The sequence below is a fragment of the Panthera tigris genome, chromosome A1 (genome assembly GCF_018350195.1).
Source record: "Panthera tigris isolate Pti1 chromosome A1, P.tigris_Pti1_mat1.1, whole genome shotgun sequence".
Classification (NCBI taxonomy): Eukaryota; Metazoa; Chordata; class Mammalia; order Carnivora; family Felidae; genus Panthera; species Panthera tigris.
The window spans coordinates 226,498,347-226,525,846 of NC_056660.1; the positions used below are offsets into that span (position 1 = coordinate 226,498,347).

The 27,500-nt window shown below is 47.1% G+C and overlaps 1 protein-coding gene across 2 annotated transcripts in view; it reads right to left on the reverse strand.

The window, feature by feature from the left end:
* TRIO (trio Rho guanine nucleotide exchange factor) overlaps window positions 1-27,500 on the reverse strand; it is a 353,374-nt gene that overhangs the window by 42,010 nt on the left and 283,864 nt on the right. The window lies entirely within an intron of this gene.

The window sequence follows — 27,500 nt, forward strand, 5'->3', positions numbered from 1 at the left end:
CCGGACCCCGGAACTATGCAGGCGCAGGGGGTCTTTCTCTCGGACTCGAAGTGACTTCTCTCGTCCAAGTAAATACCAGCAGCACATTTTTAAAAGAAATGTGAGGGGAAGCCTTCCTCAAATAACCAACAATGCTTTGCAGAAAACATATCCGAGTGAATCTTCTCACTGGATCTCAAAAATTAGAGAGAGTCGACCCTGAATTGTTTTTTCAGGAGAAAAAAAGAGACCTTAAAGAAGCTTAGAAGACAGCTGACACTCACCGAATCCAAGCAGTTATGAGGCAGGACTTTACAAACTGAAAACCGGTGACAGGACACCGCCTGGCCCTTTCCTGAGCACCTGACTTGAGGGTGTCAGTCTAGTGAAATGGAGTAAAACGCTTTACACTTTAAGAAATGGAATGAGGAAGAAGATCATTCACTATGCTTGTTATTTTCTTAAGTCTTCTGCAGCCTGAAAAATATATTAAAATTACTCTTTGGGACGATCCTATTTTACAGACACCTGTATTCGTTTGTTTACCTCGGTGGCACCGGAGACATTATGTGCTGCAGTTACAAAGCAGGAGAGCTAATCCCTCCCAATCCCGTGATTATATGCGAGAGAGTCAACAGTAGTTTCCCACTCCTGCTCCAGACTCCTGGACGAGACGGCGGATCCCTGTCTAATTGCCATCTCATTCCTTCCCTGGCCCAAGCCTTGCATGGGTGGAGGGTATAATCTTCCATAAACAGATGACACATTTCAAGCAGGATCGCTCATTCTTAAAAATCTAGATTTTCTCAGAGCCAGACTTTGGTTCAAAACTAAGCAATACAGAATTCAGTTGACAAGCAAAAACCTTTTCCCCTGCGTGGGTATGTGCACGTAGATGTGTGGATCTAGATTCGTTCGTTTGTAACTTTATTTTAAAATGAAAGTCACTACAATATTTCCACGTCTCTCCTTTTCCTCAGGCACCATCTAAAGAGGCAGGAGGGAATTACACCATTAAGCTGGCCACAGCACACAGCAAGTACTTCCAAGACATTTTCTCAGGTGCCAATTCAGGATAAAGGCAAACAGGGAAGCACAGTGCCTCGCCTCAGGAACTTTCACGTAGAGACAACAAGAAGGACAAAAAGAAGAGGGAGGTTGGGGCAATCCACGTGCCAAATGGCAATTTATTCAACTGCAGGTTTTTTTTTTAAGTTCCAACTAATTTTATTAGCAAGATGCTGGGTCAGCCACAGCAGGTGACACTTCCACAGTCCTTTAGTGTGCTGGGACTCAGAGCCAAGCCCTGTATGTGCCACTGGACAAAGGTGAATAGAACCGTCCTTCACCCATGGGATCCGCCATGTAGTGTTTTCCAGGACCACATAACTATGAGGCCAGAACTATAAGCGAGTACAAATCCTGTTAGAGGCTGGGAAGAAGGGGAATTGAGTAGACGGATCCCAGAAGGCTTCTTGAAGGAGGCATCAGAAATCCCCAGCCCTAAGAAGTAGAGCGAGCTGATTCACAGCCCACATGTGAAGGGCAGTCACGTCTTCCACATACATTCACTCAGCCGGGTAACTCAAGACAAAGGACAGTGGAGGTGGCACTCAGGCGGAGGCTGCGAGACGTCTGGGGCTGGCCAACCTACGACAAGTGTCACTGATGGGGCCCACTGTGCCTCGTATGAACTGAGGGAGGCAGGAAAGAGACAGAGGCCCTCTTACTTCAATAAAACCCAATCAATTACAGGTCTTGACATTCATAAGCAGAATCCTCACACGTTCCAAGTAACAGGGAGCACCAGCTAAGCCAACAAATGAACCTCACACGTGTTCTTGTGCCTACAAGTGAGAATCTGGGGGAGTGTGGCACGGGAGCAGTGTAGCACATAGCGTGAATCCTTACTGAAAAGGGGACGCCCGCTGTTACCCTGACACAGTCTTTGTCCACCAGAGCCTGCAGGGTCACTGAGAAGCGGGAGGGCACTTAGATGGGCGTGGGCAGTGGTGGGCAGGGACTCGGGGCAGGCCCCGGAGCACAAAGACCTCTCCTCTGGTCAGCAGCCCCAGCCGGCCTTTGGAGGCACGAGGGCATGAACTGCAGCCCATCAATAACGCTTTGTGGGATGCGGCTGGCTCTGCCCGGATACTTCCCAGGGCATTCTAGCCTCGCTCGCAAAGGAGCTAGCCTCTCCCTGTGGGCTCAGCTGCAGAGCGTTTGGTTCGCTGCACTTTGGGAAATAGGTTCAAAAGAGAGTCCCTCCTCACTTGGCAGGTCACGCGTTATAAACGTGGCCGTGGCCTGAACGTTCCACCCCAGACCCGGAAGGGGGCAGAGCTGCCCAAGGCCGGAGCTCACCGGTTACAGATGAACTGCTGTTTCCAAGGGAACAGCCATTCTCTTCCTGGGCTGCTCTTTATCAAATCACTTAATGACACTGTTTCACTTTACTGGAATATTTAGGACTTAGAAAAATCTGGCAGCCACTACGAACTAAGGAGAAAGTTTTGTTGCATTGTAAGCAGCACTGTTTCAGTTGTTGTTTTTAAGATCTATGCCCATCATGGGGCTTCAACTCCCAACCCCGAGATCAAGAGTCGCATGCTCCACTGACTGAGCCAGCCTGGAGACTGTACAATTTTGTCAAATTTTATTTTATTTTGTTTTGTTTTATTTTACTTTATTTTATTTTTTAGGTCAAATTTTAAATTTTACCTTGAAAAAACTATTCTACTTCAGGAGTCTGAAAATGTAGAAGATTTCTTCACCTGTCTCCAAGATGAGCAGACACTTTGTCTGGTGCAGGTCTGATACACTGGCCACAATTCTGGTGATCAGCAATTAAAAAAAAAAACCAACCAACCCCTAAATCAAAAGCAAAATAAATTCCTTCTCTTTCTACTTTGCCTTTAACAGTAACGCTCACTTTTTCATGCTACTTGGCACTCTTTGAAACACAACAAATGGTATTTCTTTCTTTACACTATACAAACTTCTACCCAAATCAATGAATTAAACACTCCATTTAAATGCTCGTTACTTGCTTGTGACATAATGTGACAATCAGGAATTTAAAAACTTAAAAATCATTGAAACTTAATATATTCATTAATAGAATGGAATAGAGTCCTGCTAATTTTGTTGTTGTTGTTGTTAACTGAGGAACACACTTTGACCACTAGACCAGCTGCTTTGTTGCAACTTTAACCAATGTGTCCTAATGGTACCTAGTGGAACTAAGGTCCCTAATGTTACTGGGCACAAGGTAAGCCTCAATCACACAACCAACAGGGCTTTAGAAGGTCTCCTTGGGAAGATCTTAAATTACTGGCCTGCACAGAGGTGCCTTTTCTAGAAGGGTTCCCGGCGGCTGTGATACGCTGAGTCTAACGTGTCCTGCCCAGGTATAAACACCACTCGGGCAGGCCCCCTTCCTCTAAAACCTCACCTTTCTGCCGGATTACACTGTGGATGGCTCAGGCCAATAAGAGTAATCCTCAGGTGGAGGGCTATGGTCCCAGCTCTGTATAACCCTTTCGTGACGGTACTCTCCCAGCTGGATAACTGCCAAGACAGGAAGCCAACCTCGACCTTAGACTCCAGGTTTCACGTGGGTGGGTGCTGAGTCTGGTTTGTTTACAAGTACGTGCCCAGCTGCCGGCAGGATGTGTGGCACATCCTGGGAGCTTAAATGTGTGTGTTGAATAAATGACAAATGGGTGAGTGAGTCGATTACCAGCTACAGGCTCCCTCCCCGACTCAGCACACTGCCTGCTAACTTAGGTTGACCGCAGTAAATGCCACCAACGTCCTGACTTGGTGGTAGACCCTCCTCAGTTCCGAGATGAGCTACAAGTACCACCGAATTTTAGTCAAATTCATCAGTCTGTCAATTACTTACTTGCAAGCTGGTAATTCACAGCAGATTGAGGCTATTCTTGTAATGATCTGCCCTACGTGGGGCTTTCTTGTAAGGCAGAGGCAGGCCCAGGAGCTCGTGGTGAGAGTGGTGTGAACGTGAACTGCGCCCATCACGCATGGTGGGGACCAGGGAGCAGAAAGTGGATTCAGGACCGCACTGAACGGAGAAATACGGCAGAAACTAACCTGACCCTCAAAGAAAACTGTATTTGTTCCTGTTTCCCATCTTCAGCTGCTGTCTCTTGCCTTTCCCTCGATTCCTAACTTCTGGGAAGTAAAAAAAAAAGACTCAGCACCCAGTCCCACTGCTTTTTCACCCATCCCCAACCTTCCTGCCTCCAAGAACGGCTGCGGTCACATCATGTCTTGTCTGGGGATGTGCACTCTTCTAGCTTGGGGAAAATCCACTGATTCAAGTTCCAGACGAAGGATCAATTATGTGGCAAAAGGAACTGTGGGCTTGTCAAAGGGTCTGAGTCTCAGCCTGGTTCTCCCCCTCAATAGCCATGACCCCACACTGACATCCTGGCATCTGGATTTCCTCATCTCACAGGGCCACTGTTGGATTACATGAAACAATGGGACGAATGAACTTTACAAACGGTAAAGTGCTATTTGCAAATGTAGGATGGCTGAGGCGACCTTCTTCAGGACTCCTTGGTAGTTCTACGTGACTTATTGCCACACTGTATTTATGCAACTGCGAGTACCTGGAAAAATGGGAATTTGGGTTAATCATCTTGGTAATCACAAGCCTGGCACGGTGATCAGGACATTCTCGAAATCATTTTGAGATGGATGGATGAAGCAAACCACATGGATTAGTTCATTTTCTTTCCATTTAACAACTTGTCCCTTATTAAGAAGAAAAAGTAAATTGCAGCGGGAAGAGATACTATCAGCACATCAGTCTTTTAAAAAGACGCTCGAGTGCATACATGAGAAAGCCATTTGTGATCTGCCTGAAGCCCTAAGAGAGGAAATCAAGTTTATGTCCTCTTATTTTGAGGGGGAGACCAAGCCCACATAGATGGCTTCTTTGCTAAAGTCAGAGTTCATGCAAAGTCCATGCTAGATTTCTTCCTAAAAAAAAGGAAAAAAAGCTCGGGAAAGGAGGGAGAGCAGGAGTGCTGACCCCAGCCCCTTGCAGGAAAAGAGTCTTACCGTGCGAGTACACACAACACAGAGACTGTCGGGAGAAGATAAATCGCCTTCTCGTCCCAGTCACTAAGTTAGAGACATCTGTGATTCATAGAGCACTTTTTTTTTTTTTAATGTAAGAAAAAAAGGCAAAAGGACCATATCCTGCTAGTTGCAGACTAAGAAGGATCACATTTCATTTGAGCCCTCCCCCCATTTCACAACGGTGGCAAGTCTCAGGGTGCCTGTGAGTGCACGGAGTGAGGAGCACAGTGCTGATTGTGTCTGTTCACAGACTCTGACACGCTACGCCCTGATCGCGACGACGTTTCACCGGAACCTGTTTTCCCTGCCTTTCTTCCTTTTCTGTCCCCACAGCACATGGCTCCAGGAGGGCAGAGATGTCTGCTGCTCTGTTCATGCTGCCTCTCCAGAGTTTAAAGCCGGCTTTACCTTGAAGAGGGCTCTCTACAGATCAACAGTCATTCGAAAGCAATGGGGCCAGGTTCTGGCCCCATCCCATCACGTCCTGGGCTGGGCGCCGTGCAAGTCCTGTAGCTGTCTGACTATGGAGTGACAGTGAGTCCTTACCAGGCGGCTGGGGTCGGGGGGGGGGGGGGGGGAAGGAACAAGCACGGACTTTGTAATGTTACAGTCTGACACAAACAGGAGGCAATACTCGTATTTTTGCACAGAAAAAGAAATCGCAGAAGACCCGGAAGCAAGCAGGGGGAAGCGGGCTGCTGGGCTGATCGCTCCCCGGAAGCAGGGACCGCGAGGACGGTGAAGGCCCCGTCACTCCAGGGGGCCAGTGTGCCACCACCACAGCACCGCACGTCTGCAGAGACCAGGACCCCTCACTCCACATAACGTCAAGCAAACGGGCACACAGGACCCGCGCGGACGGCCGTGTCACATCTGACGAGGCCCGACCACCACGCAGACGTGCACAGTCAACGCTGGGAGACCTTCCAGTAAATTGCAACCTCACATTTCAAATTCTCTTTCAGGGTCTCCCTCAACGATTGTAGCTAGTTTTGAAGGAAGGGAGTCCCATCTTTCTGTCCACTGTACATGGTCAAAGATCCCTGTCAAATGAACAATGCGGTGATGTCTCGATATACACGCTAACCAGGGGAAGCCTAACTCGGCTTGGCACGTTCCCACGGCAAACTGCTAATTTACAATTCTACTTATAAGGACATAAAGGCATGTTTATTTAGCAGCTATTGCTAGAGAAAGATTATGTGCTCAAGAAAGATAACTCAAGGACACTTTGGGGCAGCTGCTTCCAATGTCTGATGGTAATTTCCATCGGACTATTTTAGAACAGACTGGGCAGGGTTTAATCAGGTGCACCTGGCCTCCGGCAGTTTCTCAAACCTCTGTCTTGTCAAGGATTCGATGCAGCAAATCACATTTTAATTTAGGAAATTCTTGTACCATGCCAGGAAGGTCGCAACATACACGTGAGAATCAGATGTAGAAAATTACTTACGGAACAAAGAGTAAGTTGGTTGCTGACTGGGTTGGGGTTCAAATATTCCAGAGCATAATTTTCTGAATAATGACTGCCACTTCTACTCTTGTCAAATTGGCTTTTAATCCCCTGCTTTTGGAATTGAGGTGACATCTCTTTGGAATGAAAAAACCCAAAAAGGCCATAATGTACTAGAAATCCTCTTGAGGATCACATAAAAAGTGAGCGAATCTATACATTTATTTTCCCGGATACATGTCTACATTTCGTTTTACACAGGGCCTACAACCACCTCCACGGGCTAAGTCCGTTAATTTACAACCATGATGAGCGAGGTGAAGCTGGGCTGTTACTTGGGGGGAATTCTGTGCACCGAAGAGGAACTCGACCTGCCCAGTGATGCGGTTCTACTTCCAGAGCTTCAGATACCGGAGCAAGCATGTCTCCAAACTTAAGTGAGCGAGTGCCTGGAAACGTTTCCTGAGGGACTTCCTGCTCATTCCGGTTACCCTACTGCTCTTACACAGCCTCTGCCCATCTCTGAACCTGCAATTCTTAAGTTGCTCCCCAGCGTCAATAAAGATCCACCAGGCCTGCAACACGACAGGCCACCACATCGTCGGCGCCATCGGCCGGTTACCTCCTCTCCTGCACACGCCCACGTCCAGGTGTCCCAGGGCTCCGGGGCTTCACCCGGGGCTCAAACGGTCACACGAAGTCATGTTGACACAGGAGACGGCCTTTTTAAAAAGTGGGAAGCTGGACAGAAGGCCTGAGCACTAGAGTCTGCAGGATGGTAAGGAATGAAAAATGTGGCGTGAGCACTGAAGGCAAATCTGCAAGGGGGGGTCCTTAACGCAAACACGTGAGCTCTGAATTTGCTTTCCAAAATGAAGTAGAGACTGAAAACATGAAAAGATCAAACTCCCAAGTTGCTGCTGTTGTTTGTTAAAAATGATCCCTGGATTCCACCAGAGGTCCAGCACGGCCTGACCACAGCTCGTGCTGTAATAAAGCACACATGTCCTTTGCTGCCTGAGAAAACGCACAAAAGTGACCAGCACATTCGCTGTTCCCGGAGCAGCCCCTCCCGTGAACTCACACCAGGGTTCGCTAGCATCCCCCCCCAGCCCCCACCTCGGGGGACCGAGTGGAAGAACACGATGTAATCACTGGCACCCATGAAAACCGACTCGCCTAGAAAGCACCGCCCTCAAACAGAAACACTCGCTCTACCTGGTCTCTCGGCGGAGGCTGAAAGCGAGGGTGTGCACAAACAGGGCGATTACCCTGCTGTGCGCTTAGGGGGCCGCGTCGTGAAGAGACAAGGGCCTTTTCACCACCACATAACGCGAGGAGCATGAGGGACACACGGCTCATAATGTCTCACCAGACAAACGTGCAAACGGAAGTCACACTTGCAAACTTGCTCCTTTGGCTCACAGAGAAATCGCCAAGTGCTATTTATTCTTGGTGTGGGTTCTGAAGACACTTCAAGCATTACATAATCATTGGAAAATGTGGCTATGTCAACAAATGCAAAACTGCAAGCGTCATTTTCCCTCTCAAATTCATTCTCGTGAGGGGAATGCTAACCTGTCAGAATTTCTGGTCAGGAAAGCATCTCATCTTAAAGATCTTTCTCCACGTGTGGGAAATTAAAAAAAAAAAAAAAATCTCTCTCCACGTGAATTTCAACACTTGAATTTCCAATAAGGAAATGTGAAAAAATTAAATAAAAATGAAAGCAGATGGCCTACTCCTTTGCTTGGCTAATCAGATGAACAGGATATCACAAACTGCCAAAGTGGAGATTTGAAAACACCTCACAAATGGAATAATAGGAGAGTCAGTTTTTTTTGTTTTTTTTTTTGTTTTGAGAGAGAGCACACACACATGCAGGGGAGGGGCAGAGGGAAAGAGAGCAAGAATCTTAACTCCGTGCTCAGCACAGAGCCCAACATGCGGCTTGATTCCACAACCTGGATTATGACTGAGCCGACTGAGCCACCCTGGTGCCCCTGGGAGAGTCAGTTTCGATGGTGGATAACCCAAAGGACGGACCAGTCTGGATCAATGTAAGGAATTTAACACGGATCGAGTGAACAGACTTATCCACACCCTGAACAAAATGGGCCCTGGCTCATGTGCTGGGTCAGGAATGCTCTGGGTACAAGTAGGTCTGTGGCTGGTGACAGTTCATCAGCAGGCTGTTGGCCTTCAGGAAAAGAGGAGTTTGGCAGCTGTCGTGTCCTGTGACCGGGACACTGGGAGAGGGCGGCGTAGGGATGAGAGGCGGACCAGCCCCCGGTCGAGGCGCAGGGCCGACACGAAACCCCTCACGCCGCTGGGCGCCCTGCTGATCTGACACCCCTTTCCAGGGAGGTGGGGGAGACCAGGCACACGCGAGTCGGGTCGACTGCTCGCCTGATGCAGACACTCACGCGCCACAAACCACCCCGTCAGAGAACACAACCATGTCGTCAGAGCTCTTGTCTCCTTCTCTCAACCCTGCTCTCACGTTGGGGCTTCCTTTTTCACGTGAGCCTCCTCTGCCCGGGACAAACGCTAGCTTTGTTTGAGGAGAGCTTCCAGCCCATACGCCTGCTTTCTCCGGGTAACAGGGCCATTTTCTTTGCCTTTTTCATGAGTTAGCCCTTGAAATGTAGTTTTTGGGAGACGAACAGGCAGGCTTTTCTGCAATAGAAAGCCTAAGCTGTCACAAAGGGAAAAGAAATCCCCAAGGAGCTATCTTGCCAGTGATGACAGGGAGGGGATTTGGGCTGACTTGTACACAAGGACAAAAGCAGATGTTTAACGATATCCTTGTTGGATGGAAGAAAGACATTTTTTGAAAAACTGCATAAAAACGAGACCGGAAACACACACACAAATCCTGCAAGCGCAGACATTGACGTCTCCCAGAGTTTTCAGACACCCTCCAGCCCGGCCCCTACACTCCTGCTTAGGGCTCCGTGGCTCTCCAGCCACACCGGCTGGGAAATGGGAATGAGAGGCGGGGCAGCATCAGTGCTCACGTGGAAAGTTCTCCAGACACGGAGCGGCCCCACCACGCAGCCCCACGTGAAGTCCTGGGCAGTGGAGGTGACACCTCGCGTGGTCCGACTGCTGTCTCCTACACGAGGGAACAAAAGGTGTGAGCCCCAGACCAGGCTCTGCAGGGCAGGGCGCTGCGTGTGGCTGTGCAGCCCCCCCAGGGAACCGCCGTGTAGGGGAGCAATGACCTCCTGGGGCGCGCTGCCCTCGTCTGCTTCCACGCTCAGGAGCAGAACTCTTCCGAATGCTCCTGTATCCTCCTGCTTGGCTTCTTCAGAAGCTGAGACCCTCTGTGTTCCCAAAAAGTCAAATGGCTGTTCTTTTCACAAACTTACTTACGATTAACGTCACTTACACAAAGAAAACATTATTATAGAAACAAATACCGTGTGTTTACCAGATTCCTTAGTATTTAGTATACCGCTGACTTAGGGAAAATGAGTTTTTTTCTGTGATAAAATAATGGGTTCTTGAGTCTTAATTTCTTTATTTGGGAAGCTATTCCCAGGGCAATACAGCATTTATTATAGCCCTGAATAGATAATCATCATTTAAGGGAACAGAAAGCTAATTTGGGGGGAATAAGCAATCCTGTGAGGCTCGCATAACATTCTCTTTGTCTGATTCTGCCTTTCAGAGGTTCCAAGACTGCTAAGAAACATGAAATGTTTAACCTGTGGGCATAACTATTCCTGATATTAAACACAAAGTGTTAGCAGTAAAACATTTCATCTTATCTGTAGGAGGCTTACATTTGAACCGTACTCTTCGCGATGAATATTTATGCTTTTGTTTAACGTCTTCTTACTACTTGTTGGGAAAAAAATGACATAAGTCAGGGTATCTTCTTAAAGAAGAGATCAAAGATTTTTTAGAGGGGCAATTTGTAGATTTCCTTAAAGTTGAAAATGCCTCTAAATGAAGCAGGACATACACAAAGACACTCCCACGCAAAATGGTTTTAAGAGAACATTCTGTAGTCAGTGGTTTAAACTACATGATTGATTTGTTTCAGGTGGTGACAGATTTCTCCTCATTCATGCACAAATTTTTTATTTTTAATTAAGACCACATCCAGCATGCCAACACGCAAAAGCCTTTTTCATGCACTCTAGAAAACGTATGAATTGCCTAAGAACAGAGCTGGCCAAAATACACGATAAACCACGCAAACTTGTTTTCGTAGAGCCACGTGACTCATTCCGCATAACCATACGCTAATTTTTACATGGCATTAAGGGCGAAACGACCAGGGCCTTGGAACGCTCTGCAGCGAGCCTGCCAAACACCATCATTCTCCACGTCCTCGACGCAGCAGGTTTGCTGAAGCTTCAGCCTCAAGGGGTGGATATTAGTTTGGAAAGAGTTCCAGCTGTGGAGAATGAGGAAAGGGATGGTCCCCCCTCCCCCACAAACCACAAAGCAAGTATCTAGTGCGTTATATTTTAGGGTCCCTGGTTGTTGGGTTCAAAAATAAAGAACACAGAAAGCCCTAGCCAGTTAGGAATCCCGTTCACAATTATATTTCAGGAATACCTCTCCCAAAGGCGACATGAGGCTCTAAGTTAAGGCGAGGCATTGAAAAACGGGATTAAAATGTTAACCGCAGCTGAGGAGGCAAGGCGTGCCTGTGTGCGCACGGTTACAGCCCACATCCAAGAACACAAAGCGTTAAGGGCTGCGATCCCGAACTTTTAGTCTGATTTTGTGACATCGCCCCCTGCCCCCTACAAGAACTGAGTGGACCTGAATTTGATTTCTCAAATGATGAGTCTGTAATTTCTTGAAAACTGCCCACTCCCTTTCTAGGATCTCACATCCCCAAACAATGACAAAAGGCTAAAAACACAAAGGAAAGAGGGTCAGGGCAACTGTTTGCGGAGTTGTTCACGGGTCCAACACTGGAGGTGAGATCCCGATCTCCGACGTGCCTTGGGGCAGGGCAGCTCTCTAAGAATCCCGGGGCCTCCTGTGCGGTTACTCGGGGCAGCCGAGCGAGTGCATTGAGAAAGAAGGAAGGAAGGAAGGGAGGCCTGGAATCTTTCCAGGAGGGAACAAAAGCAGGCAGGGAGACAAAGGCAAGGAAAAGAACGCCTCTGCTATGAGCACCGATTAATGGCACAAACCCGGTCCTTGGCTTTAATTAATGCCCCGTGTGACAGAATGGCACTGCCACAGCCCGGGAGGGAAGCCACAGTAGGAAGTGAGCAGACGCCCCGCGTGGGGGGCAGGGGCGGAGGGCGGCTGGGGGAGCGCTATGTGCTGGCTTTCTTGTTAGCTGGGGAGAGACAAAAGGAAAACATTCAGTTTTTAGTTCCACGTCACAATAAGCACACTCCTTCCTGTTCTTAAAGACTCCCTTATTCACATGGGCCACTGGGCCACTTCTTACAATAATCCGTCCACTTTCAGAGATGAGAGAGGGTGGTGGGGGGGGGGGAGGGAGGCTTGCCTTAGGACTGCGTCTTTGGACATGAGAATCACTCTCGTCTTTTCAAGCTGCCGGGTCTACGTGTTTCCGTGACAGTGTGAACTGTTCTTAATTTTAACAAGATATAACAACAGAAACTTTCTTCAACTATGCATTTGAGAAAATGGACACTGGATGGGAGTGAGACAATTTCTTACAGTAAGTTTTAGAAGTAAAATAGGCATCAGTTTGCATATATAAAGACTAGAAGAAAATGTGTTCAAACATAATCTGCAGTTGCCTGTGCTATTTCCCCCTCTGCTGCTCCTTCTGTACATTGTCTTCTTTTCGATTTTACAGTTAGCATACAGTTTCAGAGAAACTATGTATTTTGGGGCCATATACTGTGGAGTCTGCATGGTTTTCTGGGAGAACTGTAAAAACTCACCAGGAGCATCTGGGCTGTGGCTCCTCCCCCCACACCCCCAGCCAGTCCTCAGAGACGGGAGAGGAAGTGAGGGGAGCCCCCATGGACTCATTCCGAGGCTCATTTACCCCCACGCTCTCAGGCAGGCTATCCTGGGTTTATGGATTTGCTTGCTCACCACAAGGCTAACTTCGAGCACCTGGAGGAAATTCTTCAGCATAAGAGCCATAAATTTGTGTTCATCCTGAAGTCTAGCTGAAGAAATATGCTTAGAAAGAGCACATACCAGAGAGGGAGCACAGCCGAAGGGCAGAGGCCTGCTCCTTGTCTAGAGAGAAGAAAGGATTCCAGAGCAACGAAAGGCCGTTCTGTCTGAGGGCTCAGAGGAAATTTTTGGGTTTTGAGGAAATTTTCAGTCCATTTTATGAACTTCAAAATTTTAATACTTCAAAATTTCATGTTCCTCCTAAATAAAGCCAGATAATTTTAAGTTTCTTTGCACTTTGGTTGGAAATACACATAAATTCAGTGTGTTCACACTGTTTTTGATTTTTCCCCTCAAAACTGTCACCATAAGTTCAGAGTGACAAATATATCTTTTATTAGTCAAAAGTGAGAAAACAAAATTATTTAAAAACTGCAGTTTGCTTACAAGGAAAAAATAACCTTTAATGTAGTTTTCGGAGAACACAAACACAGCAGCAGCAAGCAGATGCTGTGTGTGTGTGTGTGTGTGTGTGTGTGTGTGTGTGTGTGTGTGTGTGTGCGTGCACGCACAGGTGAGAAGCTGCAGGTGAGTGTGATTAACAAGGAGTTAGTGGAGGTCACGCTGGCAGGGTCAGCAAGCACAGGAACGCTGGTGGCCTGACTTCTACAGTAACACACTATTCCCATTGTATTATCATGCATATCCTGTCATAAACTCTGACTCATTTAAAAATACTTAAAGAGCAAAACAGATTTGAGCTAGAATTTAGTTTGCATGGTAACTTGTGTGAAAAGGCCTTCATAGCTGAAACAATACAACGCTGTGCTAAGAGCCCTTTGGTGGTTTTCCTTTACTCACAGGAAGCAGAATGTCCTGTGCACGTGCATCTCTGACATGATGCGCGCTGTCACAACAGGTGCATATGACGTGTTTCGGCAAAGAAACGTCTTCCCTACATTTAGTCTTTGAAAGGTTTTCCTTTAATTTATCAAAACAAAAATTGCATTGGTGAGAATCCACACTCATCAAAAAAGACACAGAAGATGTGAAGCGGGTTCAAGGAGAACGATAAGGCACACTCCTCTGTGTGTGCATCTGTTTAATGTTAAGGAGGATCACTACGTTATGCTTTTCCTTAGTCAGGAGAATATGTACAGCACTGGAATAGATTCCATGTGTCCTATAAAAGGATATACTTATTTCAGAATGTGAACAAATTCAATAGTTCCACTATCTTATCAGTGTAACTGGGCTCTCCCACTGAAGCCCTCTTAAAAGATAACTTATGGTTCTTGACCTTACCTAAAACCTGAGTTCTCTTCCTGACAATTGCTTAGCAGTAAAGCTCTCCAGGCTCATGGCTGTGTCAGTTATTGGTAATGGCAAGGGCTGCACATGAAACGGGCTTTCGTGAAGATTGTTCCAAGCAAGACTAATTCACGTTTGAAGGAGAATGCTTTAGGAATATGTCAGAAAGCAGAAAAACAGCCTTTTCCCAAGGTACTCTCCAATAAACGAACTCCCAGATTGCTTGGGGGGTCTAAATAAAAGCCTTGCAATCACTTTCTATGATTTGCTGGGCATTTTAAAGTTATTTTGGGATTTATTTCTTGGATATTACTCAAAATCATTTTTCCTTTTCAATCTGATGTACATCGATTTCCACATAATCAATTAAGTAAGTAGAATCAGAATGTATTAAAATACCATTCTGATATAACATGACATTCAGGAACTTGGAACTGGTCTTGGAATTGCTATGAAGGTTTGGAGAGAGATGGACAGTCATGTCTCTCAAAAAAAAAATTATTAACTACAGTTTTGCTTTCTCTCATCTATCCTTTACTGTGGAGATTAGATTTTTTTTCCCCATGAAAATTCCAGTGGACGTCAATTTCTTTCCAAATTTGTGTTAGCTGTGTGGTTACAGCTTGGATAACATCACCTAGACTTTCCATGATAGTCTGAGGACTGCCAGAACAAAAATATGCCTCGGGGAAATGAAAAATACGATAGCATAACTATCCTCCAGTATTTAAAAGTTAAGTAATGTCTCTTCAGAAGAATTTCTAAAGAGCTAAAATAACGCTAGGATTCAAATTCTCTCCACAAAGACAATGCTGTCTTCTTAAAATCCATTACCTCTTAGCAAAACTGCTCATTAAAATATTTTGGTCCAAGCTTTGGGGAGGTGTATGATACATTGAGAAGAAGGCTCTACTGTTATTCCCATTTTACAGACAAAAAAACCCTGACGTTCAGAGACATAAGGTAGTTTTCTCAAGGCCCAGAGCTATTCAATGGCTCAGGCTTCAAATCAGACTTTTGATTTTTTTCTGCCCAGATGTTATTATTTTCAGTGAAGAGATCTCATGGATCATCTACTTTCATCCACCTGGTGCAGAATTCCTAGTGGACGGTGTCACAAGGGACCTGTCTGACCCAGACACCTCTAGAGAGGAAGGCCATTCTCAAACAATGTAATTAATATAAATATGATAAAAGTTATGGTCCATGACTTAAAAATGTCTTGATAGCTTTGTGAACAAAAAATACACAGAATATTGATAAAAAACTAACGTTTATACCAACAAATTCACTATTCACGCAGCCAACACTTATCTCTAACCAGATAATTTTGCTGTCTTCCTCGCATTTCGTGAACAAACACGTCAACAGAGCCACTTCCCCTGAGTTGCTAAAGGCACATTTTCTGCCTCCTCCTTCCTCCGACCTCTCCTTCTCTGGTGGGCTCCTCCACATCATCCCTTCTCTCTTGAGCTCATAATAAGCTCTGGAAGTGCCCAGAAGGTCTCACCAGATCCCCCTGGCTGGTCCCTCTTGCGGCCCGCTTCCGAAGCACAGATGTGAGTAACGGATGGTTTGAGAGTGGGGGGCAAACGGCAAGAGTACCAGGCCAGGCTCGAAATCCTGCTAGAAGTCATCCCTGCCTGTGAGCCAGAGACGGCTTAGTGAGAAACTCATTTAATGGCTGTACGGTCCGGACAGATGGTGCAAGTTGCTGCTGGGAAGCCAGCCTCCTCTGGAGCGCTGCAGGGCGGCTGTTCTGCGGAGACCCACAGACCTCACTCCCCACCCTCACTCCATTCTTTCGTATCCTGTTGCCTTTTCCTCAACATGGAGCTCATCGACTTCTCAAATGACCTTTGCAGTCATGTTTCCTGGTCTTAACTCTGGTTCTGTGTGCAAAGCCAAAGCCTGGCACATGCACTCCCCTGAAATACACTGGTGGTCGCTGCAGCGTCCCTTCCCCTAACTTTACGTTGTCTTATTATATGGCTGCGGTTCTTAAGACAAGGAACCAGAGAATCAAAACACGAATGCAGGACACTGCTGTTTTCTTGAATGGTCTGAACCCCTCCCCCACCCCGCAATTAAACCTGAAACAGACCCGAGGCCAACTCAGATCATAAGAAGGTGTGTGGCACAGATCCCTTTAGGCCATTTACATGCCGTTTACAAGAAAGAAAGGATAAGCAACAGCAGTTCCCAGATATTGAGAATGCCCCCAGCCGCGCAATCAATCAACACGAGCGCTCCTCGTCCCGGTCCGAGAGCCCCCCTCTCCCAGGCGGGCAGCGGATAGCACAGGCCGGCGTTCAAGCACAACACACTGCCGTCTCGAAGCATGCAGCCATCGCCCCGGCAGCCACCCGAGAGAACAGAGCCGGGGGAGCGGGCTGGAGGGGCGTGCACGGCAAGCGTGCGTACCTAGGTCGAGGATCCAATACTTGCAGGTGCCGGGCGGCCCGCCGCTGCCGTAGGCCGAGCTGACGGAGGGCAGCGAGTCCAGCGCGTCCACCGGCTTCAATCCGTTCGGCATGGTGGGTGCCGGGCGGACTCGAGGCTGTAGGCTCAGGGCTCCCGCCCTGCCTATCCCGACCAGCAGCCGGAGGCACCCGCTCTCTCGCAAAGCCGGCAAACGGCTCGGCAGGCACTGGGGGGGGGGGGGGGGGCAGGCGAGGCGGGCCGGGACCCGAGCAGGGGGGGCAGGCTGGCAGGCTGGCGGGCAGGGACCGCGCGGCCCCGGGGGCCCAGCCGTGGCCGGCGGGCGCAGCTCCTCTCCCGTGGCCGGCCGCTCCCTCTGCCTCGCCTCTGAGCGCCGCTTTACAGTTGGGTCTCACATGTGGGAATATCCAGACGCTGCGGATTACATTCTACCACAGTGACTCTAGTTGGAGCTCAAGGAAATTCTGAGGGCGCACTGTGAGCCAGATGTTTCTGCTCTCCTCCAGCGGCCAGAGCTGTGATTTCCTCACTCACTGAAATGCCAAGTGACGGACGCCCTCCCCACGCCAGGCTTCCTGACTCGGGCTTTGTGTAGGTTTGGATGGAGGTCTTCTCGGAGACATACAATAAATAGTGCCTCCTGATGTGACTTGATAACCAAAAGACACGCAATTCGGTCTACAGCCAACCGGTTACATCACTGGGCTAAAATGCCACTCCTCGCTCATTAGAAACATAGCTTCCCTCTTCCTTACAGGCAGCAGCCGTACAAGTGAAAATAAATACCTTTACTCGTGATTCGTAAAGGCCTTTTTATAGCGAAGCATCTTAAAAGCTCATTTTTGTCCTTTTCGGAAATGGGATATTTTCTTTAGCCGACATAAATTCTTACTCTTTATTTGAAAGTTCTCACGGGTTCTCTCCCTCGTCTCCCACAGCACAATGGCTTCGTAGGCGACATTCCACTGTTTAACCACCATGAAGTCTGACTGTCCGACTCCCGCGTGAGAGTACTCGCGCTCCTGTTCCTCATTCATCTGAGAGGCAAGCACGGTGCTCTCCAAACTGTGATGGCCCATCTCCTGCTCGGAGGCAGTCACCTGGAATATTCTTTCACACACTCTCAAACTGTAATGTGGCTCTCTGTTACTTAAACGTTTTCTGAAGGGGTGTTATTTGTTGAAGCCGACACTTCAAACCAGGCACTACCCTCCTGAGTTATTAGTAATTCTCCTATCTCTGTTTTATCTAACCTAACAGTACGGATGATTCTGTGTTGTTTTAATGCTTTGCTAAGAAAAAATGCTGTCTTTTTAGTTCCCCGGTTGGAAGTTCAACTTGTATTCTCCCTCCGCCACCACCCACACTAGTTGTGAAGTGAATTCAAAAAATTCTCAAAGTATAAAATGTGAAAACAGCATAGACTTCTAGTTTCTTTCTCAGTTTCATACAACTCACAACTACAAAAAAAGCATAAACCCATCGCACCCGAAGAAAGCTGTCTGGAGTACTTGTAACACCTCCCTAAAACAAACTGCCACGAAGTAGGATTTGCCTCCTGTTCTTCTTAAAAGACCAAAAGCAAAGCCTAAGTTTGTTTTTCCCTATAAACGGTCCCGTGATAGATCCAGATGGCGTACTCAGGCCAGGACCAAGCAAGAGGCGGAAATCTGCACAGAGCACTTTTTATGCAAGTAAACTTTATTACTGAATAAATAATCTTCTCTCTTATTGGCAGAAGAAAAAGAAAAAAAAAGGCAGTAAAAATTATGTCCTAAAGGAAATCAAGTTAATTGACATTCTAAGGTTTCATTTACTACAACCTTTATTAAATACTTTACTTTGTCCCTTTCCAAAAATATAGACTGCCAAGCAAGGGCTATTAATTTAAAAAAGTAAAAAAAAAAAAAAAAGAAAAAAGAAAAAAAAAGCTGTCAGGGAAAATGATTATGGGTAATATTATGTTCTCTAGTAAGAGGAAGGGGATGATGCTTAAAAATGAATACTACAGTTTTGGCTGAGACATGTGTGAAATTTCCCCAGGAATTGCCTTCTTCAAAATGTCAAGTTCACATGTGTGAGAGAGATGTAACACAGAGGGAAACGGGGAATAAAGGCAGGCAGGCTTCCATCCCCCCTTCCATGTGTGAAAGTGTGAGGTTATCGTAGTGTTTACTAGTAACGTGGCACTTTATAAAGTACGTAAAGATAAATTATATGACGTGAAGGTGCTGCCTGACCCCCACCCGGAAGGAGCGATGATCTAACTCTCTGGATCCACAGGCATGGAACCAACTGAAATGCCGACGTCAGTGAAGAGTGCCGAGGCAAAGTGGGGAGAGAACCCCGACCGTGGGGCAAAAGCTTCCTGGCAGTAGGTTTTGAACTCCAAGGCCGATTCCTGCCCGGGTGGTGTGACCGGGATTTGCGGTACGAGTCTGAACCAAGTTCACGTGAGAAAGACCCAGGGTGGCCCCGGCAGCCTGCGGGCAGAAACGCTTGGTGGGCACGGCGGCCACGTGTGGGGAAGGGACGGCGGGGAGGACAGAGGCTGGGGACCTCACTTTCTTGGAGCAGCTGGGAAAGAAGGGAGGTTGGGCCGCAACCGGCAGGGAAATCGGAAGCGACCGAGAAGTCGGAGAATGTGCGGGATGGGGTCAAAGCTCTGGGCACAGGGAGCCTGCCTGCCGTGTGAGGATTCTATCACGTGGGGAAAGAAATGGACGGGGGGCTCAGTCTCGAACAGACGGAGACGCCCTTTGCGAACAAGGAAGGCATGTAAACTGACTAAACGTGGGGTTAAAGACAAACATTTTAGGCATTTGGTATTTTTGATAGGTTATGGATATTTCTTTGATAGCTAAACACAGAATTAAAAGTGTCACAAAGAAAAGGGAAGTTCCACTGCCGAAGACAGCGCCTTCCAAAACGTTACCCGAGGTTGGTCTGTGAGGATCCAAGGCCAGGGGTGCAGGGAAAGTGAGCGGGAGAGACCTGTGTGTCAGAAGGTTGAGCGCTGACTCTCGGGGCCACGGTTATGTTTCAAATCCCCCCAAAACAAATCATTAAGATCAACTAGGTCTGGGGTGCCTGCAAATGTGTCCTCAAAATGTAAGGTAAACACAGTCACAAAGGATCTAGCCATATTACAAAGGAAAACATAGCCACACTAAAGGAAAGCGCTTACCTAAGTAACTTTGAAAAACCGTACTTTGATTCCAAACTGTAAAGCCAAAGACAAAAGACTTGTAAGTTTTTGTCTTACAGAGGTGTGGGTCAGCAGTGAGAACAGGTGGAGTTCAATCTTCGAAAGTCAAGTCATTTTAGGTAAAGAAAATATTCACTTTCCAAGGAGGAAAATCACAGCCTTTTCTCGTAGGATTCAAAGTATATAAGTATTAAGCAGATTTTTTAAATGTTTATTTATTGTTTGTGAGAGACAGAGTGTGGGCGGGGGAGGGGCAGAGAGCGAGGGAGACACGGAATCCGAAGCAGGGTCCAGGCTCCAAGCTGTCAGCACAGAGCCCGACGCGGGGCTCAAACCGACGAACTGCAAGATCATGAGCCGAAGTCGGACACTTAACCAACTGAGTCACCCAGGTGCCCATCGTATATTCTGAATGATGAGATGCAGGTGTCTCACTATCAGAAAGGAAGGTTTCAAGCAAGGAGAGGTGAAGGACTAGAATGAGCCCTGTGTTGCCGACCAGGAGCTGGAGGTCTCAGTATGACATCAAGTCCCGTTTCTTTCTATGCGTGCTTACGCGGAGAGACAGAGTACATGAGCGTAGACGCGTGTGTGCATATGGGTAGGTACACATACATGTCCACTGAGAAGACCTTAGTGCTTCATAGCGTTCTCCGAGAAAAAGAACCAGGACTTCTCAGAGAAACGGTTGATCTAGGGTTGCAGCAAGGAAAACACAAGAGGAGCCGGAAAACCTCGTAGTGTCAGAAAGCAAGGAAGCAAGCAAAAAACGATGGGGCGCGTCCCAAGTGCACAAAGGCCCACTTGAAGGAGCTCCTAATGGCCGAAGCTCGAACAATGTGAGTAACAAATAAATAAGGACAATATTGGATTATGATTCATGGAATGAAATAAATGCCCATGACTCCACACTGATGCAATCAACTGAATAAATAAGCAAATGGGGCAGAGGGACAGCCCTTCCTTTCAGAATTCTAATTAATAAATTTAAAAGATATGAGGGAGACGGGGAATCACCAGTAGGCAAGCAGCACAATAACGATGGTTCTGGGTGAGAACCACTGACGAATGCTAAAACGAGTGGGTAAAGGCAGGATGAGAAACAGCATTTGCATAGTTTCAAAATAACTCCCACAAGGTACTATTTACAAAGAGAAGAACAGTAACTTTACAGCGAAGCAATACTGCAGTCACCACTCTAACCAGGCGACCAAGGTCACCACCACCAGCAGGGACACACATCAGGATCCTCCCGAGCCCCCGGGTAACGCACGGAGATGCACAGTGTCATTTTTGTGGTATTCTTGCCACAAGTGCACGCACCACGTTCAGTCATGAGAAGACATCTGATCAACAAACCCAATCCGAGGGACCGCTTACAAAACAAAGAACTGGTAAGACTTCAAAGGTGTCAAGGTCACGAAAGATTACAAAAAAAAAAGGCAGAGGAACTAGCACAGATTGGAAACGAAATTCGACACGTGTCTTGGATTGGACCCTGAGGCAGGCAAAAAGACCTTAAGGCAAAACTGAAACAAGAGCTGTGGCCAATTAACAACTGCATCAAGGCTCCTGGTCACCGAACCAGGGTCATGTGCCGTGTGCCAAGGGGGGTGGGGTGCACTAGGCAAAGGGGGTGCAGGGATTCCTTGTGCTATTTCTGCAGCTTTTCTGGAAGTCTAAAATGACTTCAAAATAAAACGTTTTAAAAAACAAATTCAGCGTTCTGGTTGCATAAATACAAAAAGCTAAAGAAACTGAGAGTGTGGGACAAGTTACTAGAGAAAAATAGGCAGATTCAGAGGAGAATTTCTGTGGGAAAAGAAACATATTAGACAAATTCATGGCCTGTGAAAACAGGTATCTATGGTTTACTGAAGAAATATACTGTAGGAATATAAAATCGCTATCTGCCGGCATATTTGTAGGGCAAAACTTCAACAATTTCATTCTCATGATTTAAGTTGGTTTGAAAGAAATTGTTTTGGTCAAAACACTCCCGAAAAATCAGTTTTAATGTAACTGTCTCCTGCGATGACCATTCCTCAAATATTTAAAATTAGAACTTCAATGTTCAAGGGCCTATTATTAATCTATCCAAAAAAATATGAAGGTCATTTTTGCAAAAGGAGGTCTTAAGAAACAAACAAAAAAAAGGGTGGGGGGGAAGGTCATATACTAACGGTGCTTTTATTTTCATTTTTTTTAAAGCTTATTTATTTTTGAGAGACAGAGGGCAGGGGCGGGGGGAGAGAAAATCCCAAGCAGGCTCCATGCTGTCAGTGCAGAGTCTGACGAGGGGCTTGATCTCACAAACAGTGAGATCCTGACCACAGTGGGAATCAAGAGTCGGATGCTTAGCCTACTGAGCCACCCAGGCACCCCACAAATGGTGCTTTTTTTTTTAATGTTTATTTATTTTTGAGACAGAGAGAGACAGAGCATGAACGGGGGAGCGTCAGAGAGAAAGGGAGACACAGAATCCGAAGCAGGCTCCAGGCTCTGAGCCGTCAGCACAGAGCCCAATGCAGGGCTTGAACTCAGGGACCGTGAGATCGTGACCTGAGCCGAAGTCGGACGCTTAACTGACTGAGCCACCCAGGCGCCCCCACAAATGGTGCTTTTAAAATCAGAACTAAAAACATACGTAAAAAGAAAGCTATTTCTGGGGCGCCTCAGTGGCTCAGTCAGTTAAGTGACCGACTCTGGCTCAGGTCATGATCTTGCGGTTCATGAGTTCGAGACCCACGTCAGGCTGTGTGCTGGCCGCTCAGAGTCTGGAGCCTGCCTCAGACTCTGTGTCTCCCTCTCTCTCTGCCCCTCCCCTGCTCATACTCTTGTCTCTCTCTCTCTCTCTCTCTCTCTCAAAAATAAACATTAAAAAAAAATTTAGAAGAGAAGCTTTTGTAAAACTAGAATTCAGATGAGCCACAGGGTCTAAAGTCTTTCTATTACAAAGAGGAAACATACATTAATAATTAGGCAGCTAAAATACGATGAAAAGATCCCCCAAAACCTCAAAGGCAAAAGATGGAATATGCAGCGCATTATCGACTACATTTTGATATTGAAACCCTAATGACCTAACTCTGAGGAATATTATCTATAATTTCCTCTCAAAATTACTAGTGTCTTCCTGAGACTTGAACGCCCTTCATAACCCTGCTGAGTTTTTGGTAGCCTCTCTTCAAGCTGGCTCCAAACCCCAATTACAGGAGCCACACGGGTCCCACAGTCACGGACACGGGGATCTTGGAGCCCACGCTTCCTAGGACAGCGATTCCGGCCCGCTCCCCGTCCCCGGCGTCTCCCCTCTGCGCAGCATGTCCGCGGCGCTGGCCTCCAAACAGCTGCGGCACCCGGGTCGGGCTTCTCAGGTTCCACGCACAAAGATACTCCTGTTTAGAGGGTGTTTTGTCCGGTTTCTTAGCCCACAGATAACACCGCCCGCTCTGGAGGGAGCGGGTGGGATGACTAAGTCCTGCTTCTTAGGGCTCCATTCAGCACATTATTTCCTGCTGCTTTCGAGCACAGTTGCCAATCCACAAAAGCACCTTTATTGAGGCATTCAAACGCTACCTCTGGGTGCCAAAAATTCGATAGGCTCCTTTTCATTGCTTTCCTTACTATCTTTTCACAAACGATGTGAGTTTTTCTCTTACTGTAACAAAACACACATTCAAGTACTCCTTTTTTACGTTTCACTTTAACTCACTGTGTGACATTCTCTGTTTGTATCAGCACTGTGGGTTATTTGCAGAATGGCAACATGAGATGGGAAACCTCACAAACGTGTTCCCTAAAAAACAACAGAAACAACAGTGCTCAAAAAATTAGAGCAATGTCACCAACCCCTTGTGGCCAATACATGCTCTGACGTCCCAGTTCTGCTAAACTCGAGTGGGGTACAGACCACAAAACCACCGAGGGAGGGAGAATGGGAAGACCCGACAGAAAGCCTACTTCCCCAGAGTTTGCAAGAAAAACCAAGTGGCAGGTTTTGATTGTTTTCGGGGGGCTGGTGGGGAGAAAATTCTTCCTTTTGCGAACGGTGGTTCCATTCATTTATCACAAGACGCTCACTGCGGATACAGCCCGGTGCTCCGCTAGAGGAGGGGGAAGATGAGAGAAGTGTCTCAAAGGAAAGAAAAGAAGGGTGGGTTCCCAGGAAGAGGACCTCTTTGGGTGATGGAAGGCAACTGGAATTATCATCATTTAAATGAGGAAGTCAAAACGGAACCTTCTCAGACAAAGGGATTGCCGGGGGTGGGGGGGGGTGGCGTGGGCTCTCAGGAATGTACCTATGGCTCCAGGAAGGCACCGTCTTGGGGACAGTGGACTTTGGAGACCAGCTTCTGGAATCCGCTCTTCCACCAACGATGGCTGGTCTCGGGCACCTGAGTTTGTCTCTAGAAGCTACACCTTCTTCCCTGGACCAAAGGTTCCTTCCGGCTTGTGTGGAGAGCAGGATGCACAGTGGTCAAGAACTTGTGGCCAAGTTAATTCCTCTATGCCCCCACTTTCTTGTCATCAAATGGGATGACAATGGGGGCACTGGGGTACATCTTGAGGACTAAATGTAGAGAAGAGCAGCACAGTGCCTGGCACACCGCAAGCCCTCAACACATCCCCTCCGCTACGGGGCTCCAACAGTACCCTTTGCTATGGGCTGACTGGCCCCCCTGCCCCCAAATCCGTATGTTGAAGTCCTGACCCACAGTTCCTAGGAATGTAACCACAGGTGGAGACTGGGCCTTTAAAGAGGTGACTGGGTTAAAATGAAGCTGTTAGGGTGGGTCCTAATCTGACTGGAGTCCTTATAAGAACAGGAACTTTAAACACACAGAGGCACCAGGGACGTGCACACAGGAGGACCACGTGAGGACACGGCAAGAAGATGGCCGCAGAGAACGTACGGAGGCTTTAAAGCCCCTTATAAAAGCCAGTGAGGGAGGCCTTAAGGAAACCGACCCTGCTGGTGCCGTCGCCTTGCAATTCCAGCTTCCAGAACTATGAAAAAATAAATTGCTGTTGTTGAAGCCGTGCAGTCTGTGGTATTTTGGTAACCAGAGCTGACTAATACACCCCTCCTCCCTTGTCTGGTAACAATCTGCTCCATAACCCAGGGCTGGAATGGTCTGATTATTCCTGAGACAGGAGGAAACTAATCTCTAAGAACAGCACATCAGTATTCTTTCCTTCTAGTAGATTCAAAGCTCTACAGACTCAGGAAAAGGGGTGGGAAAGGAAAAGATGCAAGGGGACGCACAGGGCTACATTACCATTAAAAATAATACAGAATTCCAGAGCTGCCTTGCAAATCAGCCAAGGCAAATGAGCCTGTTTAAAGCCCTCTTAAATCTTTGAAAGGGTCTCTCAAATAATACATATGGTGGGTCCCCTCCTGTCCTGAGCGTGACTAGAAAAGTTGTGGGAAAATGACGACCCCCTGGAATTGTCAGCCTTATGGAATTACCAAGCTGTCCAAAGCAATCCTGTCCCTGCTGGTCAGACTACACTAAAACGCTCTCAACGGCTCAGACACTAAAGCAACTTGGAAGATTCCAGGGTTGCCCTGCTCTGGTCCACACAGAACACCAGGAAGGGTCCTTCTTCCAGACAGAGCTGGCTGTGGGGGCGACAGCTGAAAGGTCAGCCTCCTTAACCGTCTGACTGACCTCCAGCCCTGCACAGCCCAGTTCTGTCCCCTCCAAAACCCTCCTGTAGTGTCAATAAAGAAGGAAGCAACTTTTAGGTTGGGGACGTATTTAAAAACAGTATTTTTCAAAATTCATTGCGAAAGGTTAATGATGAACTGAATCCTTCAGAAAGTGCAGAGAACGTACGGAGGCTTTAAAGCCCCTTATAAAACCCAGAGACAGCGCCATTTCAGGAATGTGTTTCTCAGAGGTGACGGTGTGATTTGGACTCCTGAGTGGCTCTGCACAAAGGGGAGGCAAAACAGAGGCACTACAAACAGCTGTTGATTCTCTGGAAGCTTCTACCACCACTTAACACTTAGTGGCAAACTCCTAATTGGCACCCTTTCGACTCAATCTGGAATAAAAGCGGATACTGGTGAAATATTACTTACAGTAATATCCCATAGTATGCTCCTGCATGGAGTCCTGTGGAATATGGCCATCAAAATCTCACCTCACTCGAGTCACACAGAAACTTATGATTTAATTTATATGAATGACTTTAAAGAGAGACCTTATTCAAAGGTCCCCCCCCCCACCCCCTTAAGTGGGTAAAATGAAATGAGAGAACTCAAGGGGTTTGGTACAGATCCCATTTTCATGACTCCTATCGAAATTAAAAAATATATAAAACAAAGTGTCGTTATATGGCACCTTTATGATGTAGTTATTTTTCTGATGTAGTTAATTTATGATTCAGGTGATTCTTCTTCAAAAGTCTGCTTCCATGAGTGCATTTACCCTTCAACCCGTGCACTGGACTTTGAGAATTCCACCTCACAGTAAACCTGTGCAGGGAGCAGCGTGACAGCGTGCACAGCACACGGCCACAGTGTGCCTGTGACAGCAGGGGACTGCCAACCGCATGGCATGGCCCACGTGCACCCCCGAGGGACGCACCAGGTCCAACACACCCGTCAGAAGGAACGAGGTTATGCCGTTTCTAAAAGACATGACCGACTGAAAAAGGCCAAAATACGCTACCTTTCCCGTAAGAAAACGGAGGCAAGAATAAGTGAATGTTTGTACTTGCTACACAAAATACCAGAAGGAGGAGGAAGAAACGAATAAAATGGTCATCCTTACTCCTTACACAGCCGCCGGGACTGGGAGTAAGACTTCTCAGTTTACACCTTTTCGCGATTTAATTTTTGGTGCGAAATGCAAAACGTCTACAAGTAAGGTTTAAAATCTGGCTTTTTCTTCTATTGTTTAGAATGGAAGTTCTGAACGTGGGGTTGCTGGAATTGCATGCAAGTTGTACAGCCACGTTCATTTTCCTGGGAACAGGCACCAGAGCTCTCCTCACGCACTTGTGCTTCCGAACCTGTCAGGGCCCACTTCCCCAGAATCAGCTGGAATTCCCGAGGTATTTTCCCTTCTCCTTGCAGGGGCAGCTCGACTTTAAGGATTTACGGTCAAATCTACCAAAATTCTCACCATTCATGGGAAAGTGAGTGCTGGGAACATAATTACAAAGTCATCTCATGCTTCTCTGAACAGAAGGAACAGAGAGGCAAAAGCCAAAATACACTTGGGTTTGGCTGGCACACACTTCCTAGGTGCTATTTTATCAGGTGTTCTCAGAGCCAGGAGCTACTAAATAAATCGTGGAGACAAGCGCAAAGTCAGTCCGACCGAAATACTGTTGTTTCCCACTGTGGACAGCATCTATTCGCGTCCAAAACACTAATGAAAACCAGCACACTGTACTCTTACACAATTGCTTACCAAACACATCATCTCTGTAATTTCCCCCAGCTCCTGCAGACCCTAATGAGAGTGAATACATTTAAAAGAGAAATCCCAGTTTGTCTAATAAATTGCAATGTCTGAAATGCACAAATGTCAGAGAGGAGGCAGCTGGAAAACTGCGGTCCAGAGAGAAGCGGGAAGCAGATGCCTCCTGCCTTGTACCTGCAGCCACACCCCCAGCCTGTGCATCATGCTGAGGAGAGCGGCCTCCGACGGTCCCTGGTGATCCCTTCTCCCCTGATTAGGTTTCTTTCCCTAAACACTGTGCCGTGGCCATTTAAAGCAAGTGTGGGAAGACGGTTTTCTCATTGTTTATGACTGCTATGTATATAATTTTGTGATCATCTTAATATGGACACTGTCAATACCTGCTCATGGTTTTTTCCTGTTTTAATAAACACTTTAATGTAAAGTTGGAACATGAAAATACCTCCAACATGAAGCATTCAGAGAGTAA